Source organism: Protopterus annectens, chromosome 9.part0, assembly GCF_019279795.1.
Source record: "Protopterus annectens isolate FY-2018-M chromosome 9.part0, PAN1.0, whole genome shotgun sequence".
NCBI classification, from domain to species: Eukaryota; Metazoa; Chordata; order Ceratodontiformes; family Protopteridae; genus Protopterus; species Protopterus annectens.
In genome coordinates, this window is record NC_056743.1 from 1969414162 (window position 1) to 1969441262 (window position 27101).

Genomic DNA, 27101 nt, shown 5'->3' on the forward strand with positions numbered 1-27101 from the left:
CAAGCATGGAAAGTGGACGCTCTCTCTTTCAGCTGGAGAACTCTAACAGTATATGCATTTCCACCTCTTCCATTGACCAAGGTCTTACTGAAGATCAGGACAGAGCAGCCAAAAGTGATTCTGATAGCTCCGGACTGGCCAAGACAGCACTGGTACCCACTGTTAAAGAGCATGTCACGAGCGAAACCGTGGCCTCTTCCTCAATGGCCACTTCTCCTGACACAGCACAATTACAAAACTCTGCATTCCAACCTGAAAACCTTGCAACTAACAGCCTGGAGAATACCTTGACTCCTTCCCAGGATAAGCTATCCAAGAGAGTGAAGGATATCATCATGGAAGCTCGCCGGCCTTCCACAAGAAAGGCTTACTCAGCAAAATGGAAAAGATATCGCACTTGGAGCACCACAAAGGGCCTAGATGCGACAGTGATGAACATGGCACATATCCTGGAATACTTGGCAGAAATGCTCCACAATGGCCTGTCTTACTCTTCCATTAAAATTCATGCTTCAGCCATTTCAGCAGAATACAATACTGATCCACCTGTCTTCTCTCATCCTCTCCTAAGACCGTTTCTAAGAGGAATTAAAAACATCAATCCTCCAAGGAAGCCACCAGTGCCTACATGGGACCTTAACTTCGTGTTGGAGAAACTAACACTGCCTCCCTTTGAACCAGCAGCATCTTCAGTACTACAGTTCCTGTCTTGGAAGACTGCCTTCCTTCTGGCCATAACCTCAGCAAGAAGAGTATCTGAGTTACAGGCCCTCATGGCAGTACAACCATTTCTTATTTTTCATCAGGACAGAGTCTCATTGAGAACCAGTCCTTCATTTATGCCAAAGGTGGTATCCAGGGTCTCATTGAACCAAGCTATTCACCTGCCTACCTTCTTTCCAAATCCACAAAACAAGGGGGAGAAACTTCTGCATACCGTGGACATTCACAGACAGTTGCGCTACTACTTGGACAGAACTAAAAGTTACAGAAAAACTGACCAGCTGTTTGTAGCATATGCTGCTGGTGCACAAGGAAAAGCAATTTCCAAACAGACAATTTCAAAATGGATAGGAAATTGCATTTGTTTTTGTTACTCTTTTCATGGCAAAACTGTGCCAGCTAACATTAGACCTCATTCCACCAGAGCCACAGCCACCTCCACAGCCTTCTTAAGAGGGGTGGCTACGAAGGACATATTAGAAGCTGCTACATGGAGCTCTGTGCACACATTTTCCAAGCATTACAATTTACCTTTATATTCCAGATCCAGAGCAGGCTTTGCTACGGCAGTCCTGCAGGGCATTTTAGCTACACCATCCTATACATAGATCCTACCACCCCCAGATTGGCTATGGTATTCTACCCATATGTGAGGACTGCAGATGCATCCTTGAAGGACATAGTACAGTTTTGTACTTACCATAAATGTAGATGTCCAATAGGTATGCATCTGCAGTCAGGTTTACCCTCCCTCCTTCCCCTCTGTGGTATTTCTTGGGTACCTATCCCTCTCACAGCATTTGTTTCATATATATATATATATATATATATATATATATATATATATTTCTGTGCATGTTTGGAATTTATTGCATTTCTCCAAATTTAGCCTTCCTTAGAGGGCACCTGGCATCTGGGGCAAGAAAAACTGAGGAAGATGGCGTCAGCTGACGCTTTTATACCCCAGGCACTCTGACGTCGGGGAAAGGGCGACATCAGCTGACGCTGGACCCAGACTTTGGAATCCGGCTGACCGAAGGGCTGCCTGAGGCAGGACAACCCATATGTGAGGACTGCAGATGCATACCTATCGGACATCTACATTTATGGTAGGTACAAAACTGTACTTTCTTGTTGTGGTGTTAATCTTGGTGGCTTTGGAATTACCCGCCCCTGCTGTAAATCTGTTTTTGGACACTCTTACTGGGCCCATCTCATTTGCTCACTCAACTGAGTACAGTGAGATCATATTTTGATTTCAGACACTCCTACCAGTCCCACCTCTTCTGCTGTGTACAGAGAGAGCACTTGGGAAGGACATCCCCATAGCATTTTAATCTGCTCTGTCCCCTCCCTCTCCACAAAAAAATAAATAAATAAAAAATTATAGTTTCTTGAGCTGCCCTTACATAACTGTCTTCTACCTTAATTTGCTGTTCTGTGTGCTTGTAAGTGTTCAAGTGCTCTTATTTGATTTTTCATAAACTTGTTTTTGTCATTTTTAACTTATCTGCATTTATTTAAACTATATTTGCCTTAATATTGCTACACACTTAAGTGTGCTAGCTTGTACTGCATTTAAAGTGTTTTTTGCTACTGTCATTAGCTCATTCTTTCTAATATAGAGAGAACTTTTTGAGAAAGCCAACCCACTTAACTTAAAAAAAAAAAAAAAAAAAAAAAAAATATATATATATATATATATATATATATATATATATATATATATATATACATACACACACACACACACATATATATTCCAAGCTTGTTTTCTGCCTTTCCTGTAAGTAGTCTAACCCCAGATGCAGATTTGCTGTATCCAGGACTGTTTGTAAGCTTCTGTGCCCCAAGTCTTTCTGTGTTTGGAGGGAAGCCTTCTAGCGTATCTACCAGAAGAGTGGTTTCTGGCCCAGAAATTGTAGTTTATAGGCCATTTGGGCAGTTTTTCCTTCTCTTTCAACTTTCTGCTTTAAAAGACTGCATTTGCGCTTGCTTTCCACCTTCCCTGTAACTAGTTTAGTCCAGTTACACATTTGCTGTATACAGGACTGTTTGTAAGCTTCTGTGCCCCCAAGCCTTTCTGTGTTGGAGGGAAGCCTTCTAGCTTATCAGTGGGAGTGGTAAGCACTAGGTAGCCTATCTGCAACAAGATCCAGATTATTAGTTTTAGCACTTGAATTTGCTTATCCGTGCTCAGCACTTGTTCAGAACTTGTAACCACTAAATAAACTACAAATTACTGCAGCACTCACCCATCCTCATTACCTAGAGGAAAACAGTTTTGGTACTGCCTTTCCTCACTTGTCTAGAGGAAAATATTTTTTTTATTCAGACATGTCCAAGGGTCAGCTCCCAGTGGTCTCTCCTGTCTGATGAATCTGGGCATCTTGGGGCAATGTAGCCATTGCTTCATGTACACAGACAACCCTCTCCTCCTACCACCCAACACTACAACCTGTGAGAGATGCACTTATCTAGCCAAACTGGAGGTAAAGCTCTCTCCAACCAAGACTGAACTTGATAGTCAAGAGGAGAAGGTAAACACTTGCACCGCACCACACTCATCACATAGTCCCACTAAATCTACACCACCAAAATCCACACATAGAAACACAAAAACATTCGCAGAGGCTCTCAATAATTATCAGCTCAAGCAACAGAGGCCTCCAAAGCATAAACGCAAGCAACCTTCCACCACCAACACAACCCAAATGACACATAGCCCACAGATTCAGTGTGCCACTCAGCCACAACCCATTAGGCAAAACATACCCAACACACTAGTCATAGGTGACTCTATAGTCAGGCACACTGATGTCCCACTCACCAGGCTAAACGAGGAGAAGGTCACTGTCAGCTGCCTGTCGGGTGCTAGGATCTGCCACATAACCCACGCACTCAGGTCACTCCACAACAAGTACAAATATGACTCTGATTGTCCATGTTGGTGTGAACGACCTGAGACGTACCTCCTTGGACTACATCAAAAGAGACATGGAAGAACTCTCCGATCTTGTAGCCCAGGCAGGTATGACCCTAACCCTGAGTAGCATCTTGCCATCACCCAGAATGATACCAAGGACAGAATGATTGACTTCAACAATTGGCTAAGCTTCTGGTGTCCTAAGAAGATCCAGTATCTGTCTGCCTGGGATGACATGGTCGACAGACCACATTGCTTTGCCAGAGATGGCCTGCACCTGTCACCCCTGGGATTCTGGATACTGGCAAAGGCTCTTGCCACCCCTGTAGTGCCTTTTTTAGGCAAGGTTCGAATGACAGATTCACCACCATAACAGGAACAGGCAAGCAAAAACTTAGGGTAATGCTCCTCAATGCTAGAAGTCTAAATCTCAAAATGCCGTCACTCAAGGCACTCCTTAAAATAGAGAACATCAACGTCTGTGTAGTGACTGAGACCTGGTTCAAGGCTCCAGAGAGCACCCCTGCATTACCAGGCTATAACTCACACCACACTTTTCGGCCATCTAACCTGGACCGGAACACCAAAGGCAGAGGTGTGTCCATATTCATTAAGGATATCTACACCTCCAGGCTAGTTGCTCAGTGTAATGCAGCCAAGGTTATCCAAGTGCAACTAACTGGGCAAAACTGCAATCCAAATTGTAGCTTGCTACAGATCCCCGCCATGCCCCAGGATTCCCACTCCTCTTTTCTTGATATACTGGAAAATATTAGGGTTCAACCAAACACATTAATATTGGGCTATTTTGTTTTTTTTTTTTTTTTTTTTTTTTTTTTTTAACTACCCCATTAACTGGGAAAACTACTAGAGTACCAACTCCTTCGCTCAACTCTTTTTGGAATTCATAAATTCCAATGCCCTGGATCAACTTATCCACACCCGCACCAGGGACAACAATATCCTAGACCTTGTCATTACCAGCATGAGTGACCGGTGTTCCACACCTGAAGTCAACTCCTCGTTGGTCATATTAGACCATAAGCTAATCACCCTAGATATCCTCATCCTGCCCCCACCCTCCATTAAGGAAACCACGGTAAAAAAATTCTCCAAATCCAACTTCATGCTTCTTAAGACAGAAGTGGTGAACTTCATGACACCCATGCAGATGGACAGTACAGTTACGAGTGCTGAATCCTACACAAATGCACTCTATAAACACTTACATGAGTGCATGGAATGTGCTATCCCAAACAGAACTAAGACACTGTCCTCCAAAAAAGGAAGCCAATCTGGTGGTCTCCTGCCATAAACAAACTGTACAACAGAAGGAAGAAATTGTTGCAAAAGAGAGTAAAATCCCATGAGTGGAGGAGCTCCCTGGTTAGCCTCGGCAAGAAGCTGAGATCCCTTATAAGAGCCTCCAAAGCTAGCTATGAAAACAAGATTGCCACTGATTCTAAGGGCAACTGCTAGGACCACTCTGTAAACCCACGTGGAGCTTGTCTGAGCAGTATAGCCAGAATAGCGGATTTTAAGCAGTGAACTACAAAAGAGCTAGGAATGGTCCCAAACAACCAATTACTACAGCTTCTTGTGCTGAGGTCACTTCCCCCAAGGACAGGTAGGCTGCTCAAGGCTCCCCACTCCCACTGGTGAGCAAAGAAACTTCCTTCTATCCAAGTAAGGTAATGGACAACACAGGAACTACACCACATCCCAGAATACAGCAATGCCTGTATACTGGTCTAAACTAGTCGAGGAAGGCGGGAAAACAAAAAAAAAATTTTTTTGTTTTTTTTTTTTTTGCTTTGCACGGTCGTGCGCATAGCGCAGCGCCGGTTAAACAAGGTTAAACTTTTTCTGGCTCTGCCAAGTCTGCTCTTCAATTTTTCCCATAGAACTGTTCTACTTGCAATCTAAACAGCCTATACTCTATCTGAAAAGCTCAGCACTTGCTCCTAAAGCATTTTTTACACAGGTAAAGCACTCTTAAACAAAGAAAGTACTTCATTCACCTAAATTCTGTTGAGTACCCATTTCCCTATACGTCCTTTCTGACTCGCACAGCAATTTTTTTCACTATTTCTAGCATGTCGAAGGGTCGGTTGCTGGCGTCCTCTCCTGTTCAGCTGGTGAGTCTGGGAATCTTGAGGCAATGTTACAATTGCCTCATGTACACAGACAACCCTCTCCTCCTCCCAACAAATACAAATATATGCGAGAGATGCAACTATATAGCCAAACTGGAGGCTGAGCTCTCTCTATTCAGTACTGGCAAGACCAGTCAGGAGGAGAAGGTAACCACGCACACCACAAACCCAGTCTCACATAGAACTATCACAACTGCAAACCAAACACATAAACACACAAAACGTGCTCGAGGCTGATTAAAAATCTACCAAAACAACAGAGGCCTCCAAAGCAGACACCCAAGCAACCACCACCTCAAGACATAGCACATGCAACACATAGTTCACAAAGTCAGTGTGCTAAACAGTCACAGCCCTTAAGGCCAAACAACATGCCAGACACACTTGTAATAGGTGACTCCATAGTTAGACACACTGACTTCCCGCTCACCAGACTGAACAAGGAAAAGGTCACAGTAAGCTGCCTGTCGGGAGCTAGAATCCGCCACATAACACAAGCACTCAGGTCACTCCACAGCAAGTACAAATATGACTCGGTCATTGTACATGCCGGTGTGAGCGAACTGAGACGTACCTCCCTGGACTACATGAAAAGAGACATAGAGGAGCTCTCTGATTATGTAGCCCAGGCCGGTATGACCCTGACCCTGAGCAGCATCTTACCCTCACCAAGAATGATGCCACAGTACAAAGACAAAATGATCAGTTTTAACAATTGGCTTAATTACTGGTGTCATTCAAAGGGGATCCAATGTCTGTCTGCTTGGGATGACATGCTTGACAAGCCACGCTGCTTCGCAAGGGATGGCTTGCACCTCTCACCCCTGGGCTTCCAGATATTGGCCAAGGCTCTTGCCACCCCTATAGTGCCTTTTTAGGCAAGGCTCAAATAACAAACCTACCTCCCTAGAAAACACAAGTGGAAAAAAACTAAGGGAAATGCTGCTCAATGCCAGAAGTCTAAACCTCAAGATGCACGCCCTCGAAGCCCTCCTCAGTATGGAGAACACCGATGTCTGTGCAGTGACTGAAACCTGGTTCAAGGCTCCTGAGAGCACCCCAGCACTATCAGGTTTTACCTCATATCATGCTTTCCGGCCCCAAAACTTGGACCGAACCACAAAAGGAGGTGGAGCATCCATTTTCATCAAAGATACCCACACCTCCAGGTTAGTGGCAACGCATGAAGCATCGGAGACTATCCAGGTGCAACTAACCATAGGCAAAACTGCCTTACAGTTTGTAGCATGCTACAGACCACCCTCTCAAACTCAGGAACCCCACACAGCCTTCCTGAAGACACTGGAGGGTATGAATGTTAATCCAAATACCATCATTTTGGGAGACTTCAACTACCCAAACATAGACTGGGAACATTACTCAAACCCCAACACCCTAGCCCAAAGGTTCCTAGAATTCATAAACTCAAATGCAATGGAACAACTAGTCACCATTCCCACAAGAGGAGACAATATACTAGACCTGATCATCACAAACATGGGGACAAAATGCTCCACACCAGAAGTATATCCCTCTTTGGTAAGATCAGACCATAAATTAATCTCACTGGAAATCCATATCCGCCCCACCCCTGCACAAAAGACCACAGTGAAGACCTTCTCAAAAGCCAACTTCACACTTCTTAAGACTGAAGTGGTATCCTTCAAGGCCCCTGGGCCAGTGGAAACCACAACCCACACTGCTGAATCCTTTGCAAATGCCTTCTATGGGCACCTTCAAGAATGCATGGATCATGCAATCCCAAATAAAACCAAGACCCATTCCCCAAAGGCAGGCCGGTCTGGTGGACCCCAGCCATAAACAAACTTTACAACAGGGGGAGGAAGCTACTACATGACAGAGCAAAATCCCTAAAAGGGAAGGCATCTCTGATCAGTACTAGCAAAAAACTATGATCACTCATAAAATCATCCAAGGCCAACTTTGAGAGAAAAATCGCAAAAGACAATCACAAGGCCTTCTTTAGCTATGTTAGAAACCTGGGTGGAAACTCCCAGATATGCTCAGAGTTAGTCCAAAATGACACAAAATACACTGAACCCACTGACATTGCCAACATTCTGGCAGACAGGTTCAGTGCAAATTTCTCCTCCCCCTCCCCCCCAAAAGGAGAAATCACTATCCCAGCAGAGTGTAGCCTCCCTAACATCTCAAATGCCCAGGTGAGAGCCACCCTCTCTAAAGCTAAAAACGCAGCATCAATGGGACCGGATGGTGTCCCGGGCTTTGTGCTACATGAACTCCAAGAGGAACTAAACCCACACATAAGGCTGCTGTTTAATCTTAGCCTTACTACAGGATACGCACCCAAAGAGTGGCGAACGGCAACAGTGGTCCCACTTCACAAAGGCGGTGCTTCTACAGACCCTGGAAATTACCGCCCCATAAGCTTGATGAGCCTGGTCTGCAAAGCTATGGAGAGGATCATTATGGAACTCGTAAACAAAGACATTGGGGACCTACAGACATTGGATCCTACCCAGTTTGGCTTTGTCAAGGGCAGATCCTGCCTTTTGAACTTGGTCGACTTTTTTGAAACAGTCACTAAGGCCATTGATGAGGGTAAGGCAGTTCACACAGCCTACCTTGACCTTGCAAAAGCCTTTGACACAATACCCCACTCGGGCATCATAGACAAACTCACCAGCTTAAATGTAAACCCATATGTCACAAGATGGGTTGCAAACTGGCTCAAGGACAGAACCCACAGGGTCAGAGTTGCTGGAGCTATGTCAGACTCTAAGCCAGTCACAAGTGGTGTCCCACAGGGCTCAGTCCTGGGACCCCTCTTGTTCGGCATTTATTTTTCCGAGGTACAGGCAAACATAGGAGGATTGAGGCTGACAAAGTTCGCAGATGACTGCAAACTGGGCGCCATAATTGATACTCCAGCGGACACAAACATCCTTCAGAGAGGCCTCATAGTAACGGATAATTAGTGCCAGAGCCATGGCCTTAAACTGAACGCCAAAAAATGTGCAGTCATACCCTTTGGGAAAAACAAGGTACCGACAAATTACCACATAGGTGGTAATCCATTAAGTACGGAAGAGGTAATCAGGGACCTAGGGACCCAGGTTGACAGTAACCTCTCATTTGACACTCACATTGCCAAAGTGGTTAGGAAGACCTTCTATATTGCCCACCTTATCATGAAGGGTTTCACATCTAGATCAAGAGAGGTCATTGTGCCCCTGTACTCCTCTCATCAGGCCAATGATTGAGTACAATGCCCCATTTGGGATGTATCTCACCCGACACCTGCAGCAGTTGGAAAGACCCCAAAAGTTCCTCACCAAGAGGATAAAGGGTCTTAAACATATGTCATATGCTGCCCGACTGAAAAAACTCCAGCTCTATTTAGTCGCATACTGCCTACTCAGAGGTGATCTGTGCCTGACGTACAAGGCCATGTCCAGTCTGGAATTAATGGACATGCTACACCTCAGAAAATCCAAATCCATCAGAGCGACGAGAACAAGAGACTTAAACCTCAACACAGAAGTAAATAGGACATGCTGGAGGGACAGATTCATAACCCAGAGGCTGCCTACACTCTGGAACAGAATCCCAGTCCATGTTAGGCAGAGCCCCTCACTGACTCTATTCAAGAGAAATCTCGACGAGTGGATGGGAGATCGTAGGTTTACCCCGGGGTCATCTCTGTGTCACTACTAGACAGAGACACAGTAAACTAAACCCTAAAAGGGCTTGGTATACTCATCCTAAGGGGTGGTGAAAGCCACACACACTCTGGCTAGGCTTATAAATGCCCTAGGGCAGATAGCCTAGTACGAACCTATGAACCACAAAGCATGCTATAGGTATGTCAAGAATCTCAATGGCAACACCCAGATCTGCTCTGAGTTGCAGCACAATGGCACAAAAATTACAGAACCAACTAATACTGACAACATCCTGGTAGATAGTTTCAGTGCTAACATTACCCCCTCTCACCCCTAAAGGGCCCATATCTATACAGGAAGAATGGAGAGTCCCTGTAATCACAACTTCACAGGTAAAAGCAGCACTCTCTAAAGCCAAAAACACAGCATCCATGGGACCGGACAACATCCTAGGCTGCGTTTTACACGAACTTCAGAATGAACTGGCTCCCCACCTAAGCACCATGTTCAATCATAATCTCACATCAGGCTTTGTGTCCACTGAATGGTGCACAGCAGCAGTTATCCCACTCCACAAAGGGGGAGCCACCACTGATCCTGAGAACTGGTCTGCAAGGCCATGGAATGTATCATCATGGAATTAATAAATAGACATTGGTAACCTCCAAACTCTGGACCCCACCGAGTTTGGGTTTGTGAAAGGCAGATCTTGCCTCCTGAACCTGGTCGACTTTTTTGAGGCAGTCACCAAAGCCGTAGACTAGGGTAAGGTGGTTCACACAGCCTATTTTAACCTCGCCAAGGCTTTCAACACCATCCCCTATTCTGGAATTTTAGCCAAACTCACTAAACTAGGTTATAAATCCCTATGTCACAAGATAGGTTGCCAACTGGCTCACTGACGGAACCTACACTGTAAAAAGTTGCAGACTCCAAATCTGACTTCAAACCAGTGACAAGTGGAGTACCACAGGGTTCAGTCCTGGGACCTCTCCTGTTTGGTATCAACTTCTCTGAAGTACAGGCTAACACAGAAGGCCTCTGGCTAATGAAGTTCGCAGATGACTGCAAAACTAGGAGCTGTTGTAGAGTCCCCAAATGATGTGGACATCCTACTGAAGGGCCTCACTGAGACAGATGCCTGGTGTCAGAGCCATGGCCTCAAGCTCAGTGCCAAAAAGTGCATTGTTTTCCCCTTTGGTAAAAACTCTGTACCCATGAACTACCACATAAGCGGCAGTCTTCTTAACACCGAATGTGTGATAAGAGACCTTGGGACCCAGGTGGACAGTAGTCTCTCTTTTTGATAATCACATTGCCACAGTAGTCAGGAAATCCTTCTACATGGCACACCTCATCTAAAAAGGGTTCTCATCCAGGAAAAAGAGGTCATTGTTCCCCTCTACTCGATACTCAGACCCATTATAGAGTACAACGCCCCTTTTGGGATGTACCTCACAAGACATCTGCAGCAGCTGGAAAGGCCACAGAAGTGCCTCACAAAGAGAATTACTGGTCTCAAACAGATGCCCTACACTGATCGTCTCAAAAAACTCCAGCTTTACTCTGTAGCATATCGCCTACTCTGAGGTGATCTCTGCCTAACATATAAAGCTATGTCAAACCCAGAGTTGGACATGCTGCACCTAAAAAAATCCCAATCCCTCCAAGCTCCACACTGTAGGGACCTAAACCTTGTCACCACAATAAACAGGACTTGCTGGGGGGATAGATTCCTGTCCCAGAGACTTCCCATACTCTGGAACAAGCTACCCATCTATATCAAGCAAAGTTCCTCATTAGCACTCTTCAAGAAAAATCTTGATGAGTGGATGGGCAATAGGAAATACACCCCAGGGATCACTTCTGTGGCTCTGCTCGACAAAGGTACAGGAAATTTAACTTTCTTGGGTTGGCGTAAGCCAGGGAACTTTGTTGGCTAGGCTTACTTAGGCCGTTGGGCCGATAGCCTAGTACCTACCTATGATCCTGTGTACATCAGCTGTGGTTTTTTATTTCAAATTCAATGTACGCTGTTGTAGAATTATTCTAACTTACTCTTACTCTGCCTAGGTAAGGCTGTTTATTTCAGTTAATTTCTGCATTTTGTATCCATCGGTCCTGAATAATAATTTGCCCATCCCATTTATCAGTTGATCTATTGCACTGTTGTTGAACAGCTCTTTTTCTTTCCTGACATCTTATCTGTATTCAGTTGGTGCACTAAACTTGCTGCCAATTTTCTGTTGAATTTAGAGATGATGTGTAATTGTAGTTGTTTCTGTGGAGTTGGTCATTACTATATTGTTAATATTTTGTCTTATCTGTTATTGCTGTTGCACTAAAAGTATACATTAACTGTATTCATTATCCTTGTTTACCATTGTTGCTGTGCTGAATTAAAGCTGATAATTACATTATATTTGTTTTTTATCTCTGTTGTTGAATGAAACTTAAATTGCACCTGCCTTCCTTATCTGAAATTAACCTAGTAACTGTGCTAAATCTGCTCATAAGTTGTTTATAAGCATATAGTCCATTGAGAAGTCTAGCCCATTGTGCTAAATGACTCGGAACACTTGTTAAGCGACTTGCTCAGAGTTGCACAATAGGCAAGTGGAGACTCTGAATCGGACACAAGACTACATGAAGAAGCGTATTTAAAGCTCCTATACTAAATTATCTGCATTATCTGTAGGATTTGTTATCCTTATTCGTCAATGTTGTCATGATGAACATGGCATCTATACACTACTGAATTACTGCTGCATTTCCTGTATTTTATTTCAGATCGTTAAGGAATTGCTGATACTGTTTTTTGCTCTGCAAATTGTACAAATTATAGAAGTTGTAGTTGTTTACTTCTGTTGCTGCATAAAACTTAACTACTAATTCAATTGCATCAGTTATCTTTGTTTGCCACTGTTACTGTGCTAAACCTGGCATCTTTACATTGTTCGTATACTTCCTATAATCCAAAGAGAGAGGGAACAGCTAGTGTTCGTTTATTTCCTTTGGAAATGGCAGATGTAATAGTACCTGCCTCTTCATTCGTTCCTTATTGTGGCAGTTATTACACTCTGTACTTAATTTGATGTATTCTGCAAATCTTGACAGAACAAATAATTTATTTGCAGCTCATTGTACTACTATTATGCTGTAGATGCCAGCAGACCAGTTAACTAGTAGACCACAGGAAGTTGTTAAAAGATAACGTATGTTGCAGTACCACTGCTCAACAGCTATATTGACTGATTTTAACTGATCGCTGACTGCTATTGCTTATAGTTCTCTTTCAGTGGGTACTTTTTATAAGTGTACAATTTTAATTTGCTGATTTATACATGTAAGTATTTCATTGTTCACCACATCAAAGTTTACTCAATCTAAACTTACAACTACTCCATGTATAGTGTTGTATAGCATTCTAGTTACTAATCAAGGTTGCAAGTATCTCACAGCTGGTGGTTGTATAAAATTATTCCAAGAATTTTCCTTGCAGCTCTTCGTTATACAAGAGAAACTAACTTCATATCTCTGAACCTGCAGGTACTGAAAATCTGGACAAATGCTTTTGGAAAAGTAGGCACACTGGGCCAAAAATCTGGAAAAATAATTAGCATTAAATTTGCATACCTAATAGCATAATTCTATCCATTTCCAATAGCATTGTGGTAAACTACCAAGCAAACATAACTTTGAAAGTTTAACAAACGGCAGTGACAAAACCATGCAAAATGTGATGTTTTTATTAAGATTTGACTAGGACTGTAAGTAATGTCTTTCGGCTTTTCCTGGTTAGGGGTCGCCACAGCTAAACTCCAATCTGCTAATAATTTGACTAGGACCGTTTACTGTAAAAACGTAGCAGGGAGGGAACTTATGCAAAAGTCATGTTATAAACAATTTGTCAAGCAGGTGTGGGAAAATGGATGATCTGTGGTATGAGCAGAGACATCTATGACCTAGAACAAGAAAAAAAAAAAAACATTTGGAGAGTGTAACTGAAGATGAAGGGTAGACGAGGGCAAAAAGGAATGAGAGCCATAGGGGAGTTGACACGTGATGTAGGACTACACAGAGAGGGTTGTGTGGTCCTGGAATGTAATGACCGAGGTACTGTTCTAGTGTCACTGATGTAGTACTACTACACAGAGAGGGTTGTGTGGTCCTGGAATGTAATGACTGAGGTACTGTTCTAGTGTCACTGATGTAGTACTACTACACAGAGAGGGTTGTGTGGTCCTGGAATGTAATGACTGAGGTACTGTTCTAGTCTCAGTGATGTAGTAGTACTGCTACACAGAGAGGGTTCTGTGGTCCTGGAATGGAATGACTGAGGTACTGTTCTGGTATCACTGATGTAGTACTACTACATAGAGAGGGTTGTGTGGTCCTGGTATGTAATGACTGAGGTACTGTTCTAGTGTCACTGATGTAGTACTACTACACAGAGAGGGTTGTGTGGTCCTGGAATGTAATGACTGAGGTACTGTTCTAGTGTCACTGATGTAGTACTACTACACAGAGAGGATTGTGTGGTCCTGGAATGTAATGACTGAGGTACTGTTCTGGTGTCACTGATGTAGTACTACTACACAGAGAGTGTGGTCCTGGAATGTATTGACTGAGGTACTGTTCTAGTGTCAGTGATGTAGTACTACTACATAGAGAGGGTTGTGTGGTCCTGGAATGGAATGACTGAGGTGCTGTTCTAGTGTCAGTGATGTAGTAGTACTACTACACAGAGAGGGTTGTGTGGTCCTGGAATGTAATGACTGAGGTACTGTTCTAGTGTCACTGATGTAGTACTACTACACAGAGAGGGTTGTGTGGTCCTGGAATGTAATGACTGAGGTACTGTTCTAGTGTCACTGATGTAGTACTACTACACAGAGAGGTTGTGTGGTCCTGGAATGGAATGACTGAGGTACTGTTCTGGTGTCACTGATGTAGTACTACTACACAGAGAGGGTTGTGTGGTCCTGGAATGGAATGACTGAGGTACTGTTCTAGTGTCAGTGATGTAGTACTACTACACAGAGAGGGTTGTGTGGTCCTGGAATGGAATGACTGAGGTACTGTTCTAGTGTCACTGATGTAGTAGTACTACTACACAGAGAGGGTTGTGTGGTCCTGGAATGGAATGACTGAGGTACTGTTCTAGTGTCAGTGATGTAGTACTACTACACAGAGAGGGTTGTGTGGTCCTGGAATGGAATGACTGAGGTACTGTTCTAGTGTCAGTGATGTAGTAGTACTACTACACAGAGAGGGTTGTGTGGTCCTGGAATGGAATGACTGAGGTGCTGTTCTAGTGTCACTGATGTAATACTACTACACAGAGAGGTTGTGTGGTCCTGGAATGTAATGACCGAGGTACTGTTCTGGTGTCACTGATGTAGTACTACTACACAGAGTGGGTTGTGTGGTCCTGGAATGTAATGACTGAGGTACTGTTCTAGTGTCACTGATGTAGTACTACTACACAGAGAGGGTTGTGTGCTCCTGGAATGGAATGACTGAGGTACTGTTCTAGTGTCAGTGATGTAGTAGTACTACTACACAGAGAGGGTTGTGTGGTCCTGGAATGTAATGACTGAGGTACTGTTCTAGTGTCACTGATGTAGTACTACTACACAGAGAGGGTTGTGTGGTCCTGGAATGTAATGACTGAGGTACTGTTCTAGTGTCACTGATGTAGTACTACTACACAGAGAGGGTTGTGTGGTCCTGGAATGTAATGACTGAGGTACTGTTCTAGTGTCACTGATGTAGTACTACTACACAGAGAGGTTGTGTGGGCCTGGAATGTAATGACTGAGGTACTGTTCTAGTGTCACTGATGTAGTACTACTACACAGAGTGGGTTGTGTGGTCCTGGAATGTAATGACTGAGGTACTGTTCTAGTGTCAGTGATGTAGTACTACTACATAGAGAAGGTTGTGTGGTCCTGGAATGTAATGACTGAGGTACTGTTCTAGTGTCACTGATGTACTACTACACAGAGAGGGTTGTGTGGTCCTGGAATGTAATGACTGAGGTACTGTTCTGGTGTCACTGATGTAGTACTACTACACAGAGAGGGTTGTGTGGTCCTGGAATGTAATGACTGAGGTACTGTTCTAGTGTCAGTGATGTAGTACTACTACACAGAGAGGGTTGTGTGGTCCTGGAATGTAATGACTGAGGTACTGTTCTAGTGTCAGTGATGTAGTAGTACTACTACACAGAGAGGATTGTGTGGTCCTGGAATGTATTGACTGAGGTACTGTTCTAGTGTCAGTGATGTAGTACTTCTACACAGAAAGGGCTGTGTGGTCCTAGAATGTAATGACTGAGGTACTGTTCTAGTGTCAGTGATGTAGTACTACTACATAGAGAGGGTTGTGTGGTCCTGGAATGTAATGACCGAGGTACTGTTCTAGTGTCACTGATGTAGTGCTACTACACAGAGAGGGTTGTGTGGATGTTCATCGTGCATACAGCTGCAGTCATAACAGATGGGTACTCCTGCCGTCAGGCGGGTCCTCGTTCGGCCGAATTCCAAAGTCTAGGTCCGGCGTTGGTTGTCGTCGCTTCTTCCCTGACGTCAGTGCGACAGGGGTATAAAGGCACCAGCCGACGCCATTTTCTTCAGTCTTTCTTGCCACGTGGTGCCCGAAGCAGATGCAGTTCGCAAGTGCCAGTCGGCCAGCTCCTGAGATTACGAATATTTGGAAACCGAAGTCTTCTTAAAAGCTAAGTACCCCGTTGAGGAATCTTTTCTTGCCTCATACCAATGTCAGACAAAGTTAATAATTGTATTTCTTGTGGGAAGCAAATACCGCATAAGGATTTCCATTCCCTCTGTATTCCTTGTTTAGGCCCAGACCACGACGTCTCGGTCTGTCGCTTTTGTGCTACATTCAACAAATGCACTATTAAGCGTCGGGCGGAGTTCGCCCAGCATTATTTTGGGAAAGCATTTAACTATACTATGTCGTCGGATACTCCGACTCCGGTTTTGTCTAAAAAATGCAAAGACAAGGACCGACACTCGAGGTCCGCGGCCTCTACTGACACCACGCCAAAGCTGACTACACGTGGTCTGGTTCTCAGCGAGGCACCTACGCAGCCCCTGATTACTGACGACACATCTTTGGCGGTGTCTCCTGTGCCCGAGGTCGCAGGCTCCTCGGCCCACACCCCGACTACAGATACCGAAGCCACTCTTGGCGTTGAAACACAGAATGTGGACAGGTCCACCTCCACTCAAGGTGTCTTCAGACCTTCCTCTTCTTTCTCCATCAAGGCTTTCACCAAGTCTAAAGCAACCATGCACTCTAAGAGACCAGCTACACAGGGCCCATCTCCAGGCCCCATGCCTAAGAAACAGATGCTTAAAATGGCTGAGGATTTAATTACTCTAATCAGAGGTTCTCAGTCCCCTCCGGACAAAAGGCCCAGAGTGGAGGAAGATTCCCCCTCCTCTGATCAGGGCTCCATTATTTCAGAACACTCTGATGATCAGGAACAGTCTTATTCCCCTTTTGAAGACTCTGATGCGGAGGAGTCTATTCCTTCTGTATCCCCCCCTGAGGATTACTCATTTGGGGAAACTTTGCATACCTTAAGGGAACACTTCCACTGGGAAGGCCAGGATTATTCAGATTCCAAGAAAAGGCTCAGGGAATTTCTTTTGTTACCCCAGCACAGGCCTCTGGCTATACCTCCTGTCTTGGACATCCTAGACGATGTTTACTCGGAGGCCTGCCTTAACCCGGACTCTCTACCTCCAGCTCCAGTTAAGCCTGACAGGTACTACAGGGTTCCTGACTCGCACCAGTTTCTATACAAAAGCCATGCTGTTGACCTAGAAAACATCTCATAGGGCCCAAGGGAGTTAAGGCCTCCATTGCCAAAAATCCATTGCCTTCTGAGAGAGATTCCAGATCCTTAGAAAGGTGGGGAAAAAAGGTATATACCTCGGCTACCTTATCCATGAAGGCCTTAAACTGTCAGTTTCATATGCTAAAATACCAACAGTTTTTGTTATCACAATTGAAAAGTAAAATGTCACAACCTGAACAACCAGACTTGAAGGAGTTGCAGGATTTGATGCATAGTGCAGAACAAGTGGGTAAGCATACCTTACAATGTGGTTTTGATGCTCTAGAGGCCTCATGTAGAGCTGCTGTTACAGGCTCAGTCATACGTAGGCATGCCTGGCTCAAGGAACAAGCCTTGCCTGATCATGTCAAAGCTAAATTACTAGACGCCCCTCTTCAAAAGGATGTACTATTTGGTGCTAATGCTGAGAGAGTATTACGGAAAATGGAGGAAAAGGCTAAATCAATGCAAACTGTGAAAGAATTTCTGCAGGTTCAACCCCCACGTTTTAGTAGAAATTGGCCTTCCAAAAACTGGTCCTTTCCTGCCACAGAGAGACCCCAAAGAGGCAGATACAGGCGCCCGAGGGGCAGAGGACAATCACAAGGATCGTATAGAGGCAGACAATGGCAAGCTCTTACACAAAGAGGTGGTGAGGACAACCTCGCAATCTTTCAGAAAGCAAACCCAATGACTTTCCCCTTTGCATGCCAACCAGGTCTCAAATGGCAGCCCCCTTAGGAGGAAAGCTGGCATTATTTTCAAAAAATTGGCATGTTGTCACGAAGGACAAATGGATCCTGGACATTATAAACAGAGGCTACAAATTCCATTTTCATACCCTTCCAAAAATGAGAGGCATGCCAAACCTGCCACACAGTCAAAGGACAGAGGCACAAAGGCAAATTTCAGATCTCATAAACATGCAAGCTATTCAAGAGGTACCTACACACGAACAAGGTCAAGGTTTTTATTCCAGGCTATTTCTGGTGCCAAGGAAGGGAAAAGATTGGGGACCTATTTTGGATCTATCCATCCTAAACACATTTCTACTCCTACCAAAATTCAAGATGCTCACTCTACAGCAACTTCTTCCCATGCTGGGCAAGGAGTCTTGGCTGGTAACATTGGACCTCAAGGAGGCATACCTGCATGTCCCAATCAGACAAAATTGCAGAAGGTACCTCAGATTTCTTGCAGGTTCAACCCATTATCAATTCTCTGCATTGCCCTTTGGCTTATCTACTGCGCCCAGAGTATTCACGAAATGCCTGGCATCAGTAATTGCCTACTGCAGACTTCTAGGGATACTAGTATACCCTTATTTGGACGACTGCCTGATCCAAGCGGACAGCAAGCACATTCTTCTGAAACATCTGGCTTATGTAATAATGTTATTAAACTCTCTGGGATACGCAGTCAACAAAGAGAAATCAAGGCTAATACCCTCTTGGAAGATAATTTTCCTGGGTGCCAATTTGGACACAAACACCCAGATGGCCTACCTCACGCCAGAGTAGCAGGGACAACTAATTCAATACTTCAGAACACTGGCAAATTGCACCAGGCTGACTGCAAGGAAAATCCTGTAGGCTCTGGGATTCATGGCATCTTGCATCTTACTAATCTCATGTGCAGTGCTGCATATGAGAAAACTACAATGGTACCTGAAAAACATATGGTCTCAACACAGCCATTGTTTGGAAACAATAATACCACTAATTCCATGTCTGCAAAAGGAATTTCTGTGGTGGGCTCAAGCATGTCAAACAAACACAGGTCTTCCATTCAGCAAGCCTCAAGCAAATCAAGTCATCACAACAGACGCCTCTGACTACGTTTGGGGGGGCGCACATGACAGACTGGTGCATTTAGGGCAAATGGTCCCAAAAAGAAAAGCACCTTCACATCAGTCAAAAAGAAATGCTAGCAGTAATAAATGCTATTATAGCTTTCAAGGACCTTCTACAACCAGGTCAACTATTGATAAGAACGGACAACACCACAGTTATGTGGTACATAAACAAGCAGGGAGGAACACATTCTTATCCCCTATGCAGACTGGCCATGTCACTTTGGAACATGGCCATGGACTTACAGATGGAACTACAAGCACAGAACTTGCCAGGCAAGGAAAACACGCTGGCAGACAACCTAAGCAGGAATATGACAGATCCACAGGAATGGAAATTGCATCCAAACATTTTTACAGAACTAATACAAGAATGGGGAAGGCCAGACATAGATCTCTTTGCCTCCCACAAGAATCATTGATTCTCAAAATTCTGCTCAAGGATCTTCCATCTAAAGGCCATCCAAAGGCCTGGAGAGTGGACGCTCTTTCCTTCAGTTGGACATCAATGACAGTTTATGCCTTCCCTCCTCTTCCTCTGCTCCCCAAAGTTCTATTAAAGACCAAAGCAGACAGACCAAAGATGATCCTCATTGCTCCGGACTGGCCAAGGCAACACTGGTACCCACTCCTGAGGAGCCTGACGCATTCCCCGCCATGGACCCTGCCTCTAATGCCTCTTCTTCTGACTCAGCACAGTTTCAAAACTCTCCACAGCCAGCTAAAAACACTCAATCTAGCTGCAAGGAAGATTCCTTAGCATCACAACAGGCCCTACTCTCCAAGGAGGTGCAGGATGTCATTTTGGAGGCCAGAAGGCCATCAACTAGAAAAGCTTACTCCGCAAAATGGAAACGTTTTTGTGTCTGGAATGAGAAAAAGGGCCAGGATCCTGGAAAACTGAATTTACCTCAAATACTACAATATTTGGCTGAACTGCTAAGTAGTGGACTTTCTTTCTCCTCCATCAAAATCCATGCATCAGCCATTTCTGCAGAATACAACACTGATCCACCTTTATTCTCTCACCCTCTCCTAAGGCAGTTCCTCAGAGGGGCTAAGAATTTAAGGCCTCCAAGAAAACAACCAATACCTGCTTGGGATCTTAATTTCATGCTGGAAAAACTGACCTTGCCTCCCTTTGAGCCAGCTGCCTCATCAGATTTGCAATATTTGTCCTGGAAAACAGCTTTCCTTCTGGCTATCACCTCAGCTCGTAGAGTTTCAGAACTACAGGCTCTCATGGTCGTCCAACCTTTTATCATCTTCCATCAGGACAGAGTTTCCTTACGAACCAACCCGTCCTTTATGCCTTAAGTGGTATCCAGGGTAGCTTTAAATCAGGCCATACATTTACCTACTTTTTATCCTAATCCTCAAAACAAAGGGGAGAGATTACTACATTCCTTGGACATCCACAGACAACTGCGTTATTATTTGAACAGAACAAAGCCTTTCAGAAAATCAGAACAGCTCTTTGTGGCCTATGCGGTAGGAGCTCAAGGGAAGCCAATTTCCAAACAGACAATCTCAAAATGAATAGCCCACTGCATACGCTTTTGCTATTCCTTTCATGGCAAAACTGTTCCTACAGGCATTAGGACTCATTCCACCAGGGCCACAGCCACCTCTGCAGCATTCCTCAGAGGAGTTCCTACCAAGGATATTTTGGAAGCAGCCACTTGGAGTTCTGTGCATACCTTCTCCAATGGTTCTCCAAGCACTACAACCTACCATTATACTCAAAATTTAGTGTAGGCTTTGCCACTGCAGTCTTGCAGGGCATTTTGGCTCCTCCTAATTCCACCTAGTGCCTACCACCCCTTTCTTAGCTTTGGGATTCCACCCATCTGTTATGACTGCAGCTGTATGCACGATGAACATAGTACAGTTTTGTACCTACCATAAATGTAGATGTTCGAGTGCTAATACAGCTGCAGTCCAGGTTTCCCTCCCTCCTTCCCCTCTTGGGACAGGCCTATAGGCTTACACATCCTCATACAACCTGAGTGGGGTATTCATTTATGATGTATTTGCTTGCAACTACTGTATTTTGATTATATTGCACTGCATGATTACACAAATTTATGTATTGCCTTCCTTCTGGGGGCACCTGACATCTGGGGCAAGAAAAACTGAAGAAAATTGCGTCGGCTGGTGCCTTTATACCCCTGTCGCACTGAAGTCAGGGAAGAAGCGATGACAACCGATGCCGGACCTAGACTTTGGAATTCGATCGACCGACCGACCGAGGACCCGCCTGACAGCAGGAGAACCCATCTGTTATGACTGCAGCTGTATTAGCACTCGAACATCTACATTTATGGTAGGTACAAAACTGTACTTCCTGGAATGTAATGACTGAGGTACTGTTCTAGTGTCACTGATGTAGTACTACTACACAGAGAGGGTTGTGTGGTCCTGGAATGTGATGACTGAGGTACTGTTCTAGTGTCACTGATGTAGTACTACTACACAGAGAGGGTTGTGTGGTCCTGGAATGTAATGACTGAGGTACTGTTCTAGTGTCACTGATGTAGTACTACTACACAGAGAGGGTTGTGTGGTCCTGGAATGTAATGACTGAGGTACTGTTCTAGTGTCACTGATGTAGTACTACTACACAGAGAGGGTTGTGTGGTCCTGGAATGGAATGACTGAGGTACTGTTCTAGTGTCACTGATGTAGTACTACTACACAGAGAGGGTTGTGTGGTCCTGGAATGTAATGACTGAGGTACTGTTCTAGTCTCAGTGATGTAGTAGTACTACTACACAGAGAGGGTTGTGTGGTCCTGGAATGTAATGACTGAGGTACTGTTCTAGTCTCAGTGATGTAGTAGTACTACTACACAGAGAGGGTTGTGTGGTCCTGGAATGTAATGACTGAGGTACTGTTCTAGTGTCACTGATTTAGTACTACTACACAGAGAGGGTTGTGTGGTCCTGGAATGTAATGACTGAGGTACTGTTCTAGTGTCACTGATGTAGTACTACTACACAGAGAGGGTTGTGTGGTCCTGGAATGGAATGATTGAGGTACTGTTCTAGTGTCACTGATGTAGTACTACTACACAGAGAGGGTTGTGTGGTCCTGGAATGTAATGACTGAGGTACTGTTCTAGTGTCACTGATGTAGTACTACTACACAGAGAGGGTTGTGTGGTCCTGGAATGTAATGACTGAGGTACTGTTCTAGTGTCACTGATGTAGTACTACTACACAGAGAGGGTTGTGTGATCCTGGAATGTAATGACTTGAGGTACTGTTATAGTGTCAGCAAGGAAAAGCTAGTTAAGCTAGGGGAGTAATTGTGATGCAGGGTTATATGAATTCGGAGATCAATTTTCTCTGTCAGCATCATTACTTGCTTTATTTATAGAGCGTGAAATATCCATATGCATTACAGACATCCTTACCAATACCGCAGATGTTTTTAAAATTTAAATTGCAGTACATCCTAATCAAGAAGCATGTGCAGTTCAGACAGAATTTACACCAATACATAAAACATGAGTCCTAACTAAACAGCAGAAGGTAGAATTGCAAATTAGTACACAAATGGAGAGTGTGGGAATTGAACCTATGTCTACTGAATAAATGTAGTTTAGTAGCTTGTAGGCTTGATTTGGTTTGCTGTAGCTATTATGTCAACTCAGATTTAATGTAGTGGGCACTTCAGACCCAGACATTATTTTTACACAGGGTGACTGAACCTTCCCCTGTCAGACGTGAAACAGGTGTTTCTCTTTCACACACATACATGACATTCTTGGTGATTGCCTTAGTTGTCTTTGTTACAGTACTCTAAACATGTATTGCAGCCACCAGAAACTATTACTCCCTCTCATCTCCAAACCATTCTCACATGTACCCACACCCACACTTTCTCTTTTTCACTCACTTCAATTATGTTTTATTTGCTTGTTAACTTGATAAGCCCACTGGGCACAAATGTATCTTGGGAAAAAGTAAGTCTCAATCACAAAGCATGCAAATGGAGAATGAGGGAGTCAAACCTCTAACCATATATTTTAACAATGTAATCCTCTGCAGTAAACCTCCAAACAAATTACAGAATTATTCCTGAAACTGACATGGCATTTGAAAAATGTAAGGCTTCATATTTGTTTTGACTTCATATGCAGCCATCTTGGTTAAATTGCCTACGAGACAGCAAACAGCCTGCTGTTGAAAAAGATAAGCTACTTTAAAGCAACATGTGGTTTAAAGGGTAAGGCTCAGCTCTCTTAAGGGAGAGCACAAAGTTCTACAAAATGGTTCGGTGCTCACCTTTTCAAAGCAACAGGACTGCTTGAACTTCTTGGACGGCCCCTTGACTTATAGCTCTCAACTGTCTCTGGTGCTGCCTCATGTTGTTGCTCTCTTCTTTATCTCCTAAAATGTTTGATTGTCTTGTACACAGTTGAGGACTTCAGTCAGTCAGTAATGCAAAATATTAGTTTATTACTTTTTCTTCAGAAAATGTACTTACATGCTGATGCAAAACATTTTGCTCTGTTAACTTTTCTAATCTAATTAGAGTAATAAAATGTCTTTGGTTTTGTGACTTTTTGCCCAGATAATTTTTTGGCTTTGCCCCTAATTTTGCATAAGGAAGTAGTTGCTGTTGTTGTTGTGTCTTTCGGCTTTTCCCGGTTAGGGGTCGCCATAGTGGAACTCCGGTCAGGTAATGATTGGCAGTTGATTTTTATGTACTGAGTTGCCAACCCTGACGCACAACCTTCAACGAAGGAATGCCCATTCATGCATGTCTCAGTGCAGAAGACACTCTAGCTAAGAGTCGACCCGGACAGCGTCTTACTTTGAGGCGACAACGCTACCGCAGCACCACCACCGCAGATTGCATAAGGAAGTAGTTATTCTGCAGAATTGTTAAATACTTCTACTCCGATTCACCAAAGAAAAACAGAAGGCCTGGAAATGGAAAGGAAATGGGGCGCAAACAAAAATAAAGTAAGTCCTTCCGAACCCAGGTTTAGAAGGTAGTTAGTAGGTGTCTACATCTCTGAATGAGTTTGCAGCCTCACATGTACATCATGACTCACCTGCTTTGGCTGTGGCTGTTTGGGACCACTTAGTTGGGAGGGTGGCCTAATGGTTAAGGTGTTTGCCTTACAAACACAAGGTGCAAGGTTTGAGTCTCACAAGGAATAATTGGCTAGGATTACAATGGCTCACAAGGGCAGTTAGCCTAGTACGAACCTATGAACATGACATGATGACGCAGGATAGGATGCATGGCTAAAGCAAGTCATGATTTAAAGGGGCCAGCCAAGATTTCATGGCAAATTGTTATTTTGGAAGAAAAAACAGTATTTTCCGGCAAATTCAGGGCATTTGAGAGGTATGCTAGACTACTGCATTGTAAGTGAAAATGTTTGGCCTGTCTGCTGTGTTTCTGAGCAGGTCAGTACAGATGCCACTGTCAGCAGAACCAATTTGTTCCTACTCCTGGTACACTAGCTTTGTTGCTAGGCTTGTCTTTCTATGTTGATTAGGTGTGTATTCTGCTATACATTGGACCGACAAGTATGCCAGCAACATACTGACCAGTTTGCTTGCCAGATGATTAAGTCTCTGAACTGTTAATGATTTGCTTGCTGTAATCCACAGATATCAAGTTTGAGTCCTCCAACCTCCATTTGTCTATTATGCAACTCTGAGCAAGTTACTTAATCAGGCAGTGCTACTGGGTTCCTCCAAAAAAGGGACAGTTCTGCCCACTGAGCTTACTTAGTTAACTAAATAAAATGAAAAGTACTTCTAACTGCCCTTTGTCATGATTCACGGTTCATGTTCTGATATTATTTAAGGTCGGCTTGCTGCTGAGGGTTTTTGCATCACCCTTACCTAATGTTCTCACATCACAGGGGCTTAGCTTTCTCACCGACCTTTTGTAACCAGTCTTTCTTGAGTGTGTTGTGACCAAATCATTTTGATAGTACCAAATATTAGCCATTGTGGTATTTGAGGCTTTTTTTTTTTTTAATGGTCTCTTTGGCCTCTGTTGTCCCTGCAGCCATTGAACTCCCATCACCCAGTAACCATTTTGTTCCTTGCCTCCATTCTCCAGTTAAGAGTTAAAGGACCAAGATTTTGGAAGGAAACTGGATATTTGCATGTGTTGCCCCTAACTGCTCCCCCTGTTGGCCAGCTGGTGCAGTACAATGCCAGTTGTACTCAACCAGCAAACTTCCATGTACCTGCTACACCAAGTTAGATAAGGCTGTCCTTGGCAGGCTCATGCCTTAACTTCTCTCATTCACAAAAAATGACATGCCCATGTGGTGTGCCCCACAGGAGTCTGTCCTTAGAAAGACATATACCAATTCTAGCCCTGAGATGAATGAACTGACATCAGCTATTCAGTCTCACCTCTTCCAAACCCCTTAGTACTTGTCCCACTAATCAAGCCCAGGTAATTTAGGTTGTGATTAGCATGTAATCCGCCCCCCCCCCCTTTTACAGAAGTGACACCCAGATTATCTGGTTTGTGGTTATGACTTTACCACTGCAGGCAGCATAAATGACCAAGCCTTGAAGTTAATAAAGAATGCAGCATGAGATCAAAGACCCCCACCCCTAAGAGAGTGCATGATGCAAGTCTAAGCCTCCTACATGTTTTGTATTTAAATTAAATTAAATGGTTTTTAGATGCTTTCTTTCATTTGTAAACTATATCAGGGAAAATTACCTTTAACATTTTGACATCCTTCCTTGCATTATAATTTTAGTAATTAAATAAGTTTATGACCTTGCATGTGTGCATTATTCTAGTGGTAACTTTAATAATGAAATAGGATTACAACCTTGTATATGTGCATTATTATAAATTTAGTAATGAAGTAAAATCATAACGTTGTATATGCAGTTGCTTTGATTTGTCCCACACAAGCTCTAGAATGCACATTATAGCTATAAATTGTATAATTCAACATTTTATTTAGCATATGCAAGACTATTGTGAAAAATTACAGGAAAGTACGGCCTGCTTGCCTTTTGTCTGTGTGTATATTTACTATACAGAAATCGGAGATAGGAACATGGTTTAGTGTGTATTATGTGTCTTAATTATAATATGAAAGTTCTGAAAAAGTCTGTTTTTATGTTGCAAACATAATGCTGTCATGGGGGGCCGAGTTCATCCTCTGTCTCCTGTGGACATACGTATGAATAATCATCACTGTATATAAATTTAAATTTTTTTTTATAAGCCAGACTGATTATGTAGCAATGAACATTCACCTACAGCTTTGTTTGGTAACCCAGGTTTAGCTATGGATCCAGGTGACAGTTGGGTACTCAAAGGAAAAAGTAAGTGTTGCATTGGTGGATCACTGGTTTGTCTTTTCTGGTTGCAAGGTTTAAATATTGTTGTAGGAGCTGCTAGTGAACTTTTCATGTAATTCTGGGTTTGATTCCCTTCACATTTCATTTGTATACTTTTTGAGTCTAAGCAAATCTCTTAAAAACTAATGTTCCTGGCTGTCTACAAAGAGGCAGTTGAGCAGATTGGGCTTAGCCAGATAACAAATAAATAAATAAAGAGGGACCATGGCAATGCCACCAGGGAAGAGTAGGAGCGGCTGATATGGGAAAAAAAAAACTTCTTTGCTGCATTCCCGAAGTACTGTAATACTGTCTATAAAATATTCAATGGATATGGAGAGTGAATGAGTTATTGTGGTCCTTTTGTCAGTATCAATTAAAGGGAGAAAAAATCATTATGCTTTCATTGTTGGGAAGATTTCTTCATTAAAGTCTTAGTCCTCTTTTAATATTTTTAAGGAAAGGAAACTGTATATGATCTGTTGTACTGTGCTGGCCATTTTATGTCAAGGTAAAGCAGAGGAAACTTGGACAGCAAGCAAACCTACAGGTAATAAAATAATGAACTCTTA

The 27101-nt window shown here is 43.5% G+C and overlaps 1 protein-coding gene across 7 annotated transcripts in view; it reads left to right on the plus strand.

Annotated features, from left to right (window-relative positions):
• Positions 1 to 27101, plus strand: part of LOC122812360 (beta-1,3-galactosyltransferase 2-like) — a 266312-nt gene that overhangs the window by 237658 nt on the left and 1553 nt on the right. For 3 of the 7 annotated variants that reach the window (XM_044084786.1, XM_044084787.1, XM_044084785.1), the window contains exon 2: positions 26989 to 27079. The exons of the other annotated variants lie outside the window; for them this stretch is intronic. The gene's annotated coding sequence lies outside the window, so the exon portion shown is untranslated. The remainder of the gene's footprint in view (positions 1 to 26988; positions 27080 to 27101) is intronic. 7 annotated transcript variants of the gene reach the window in all.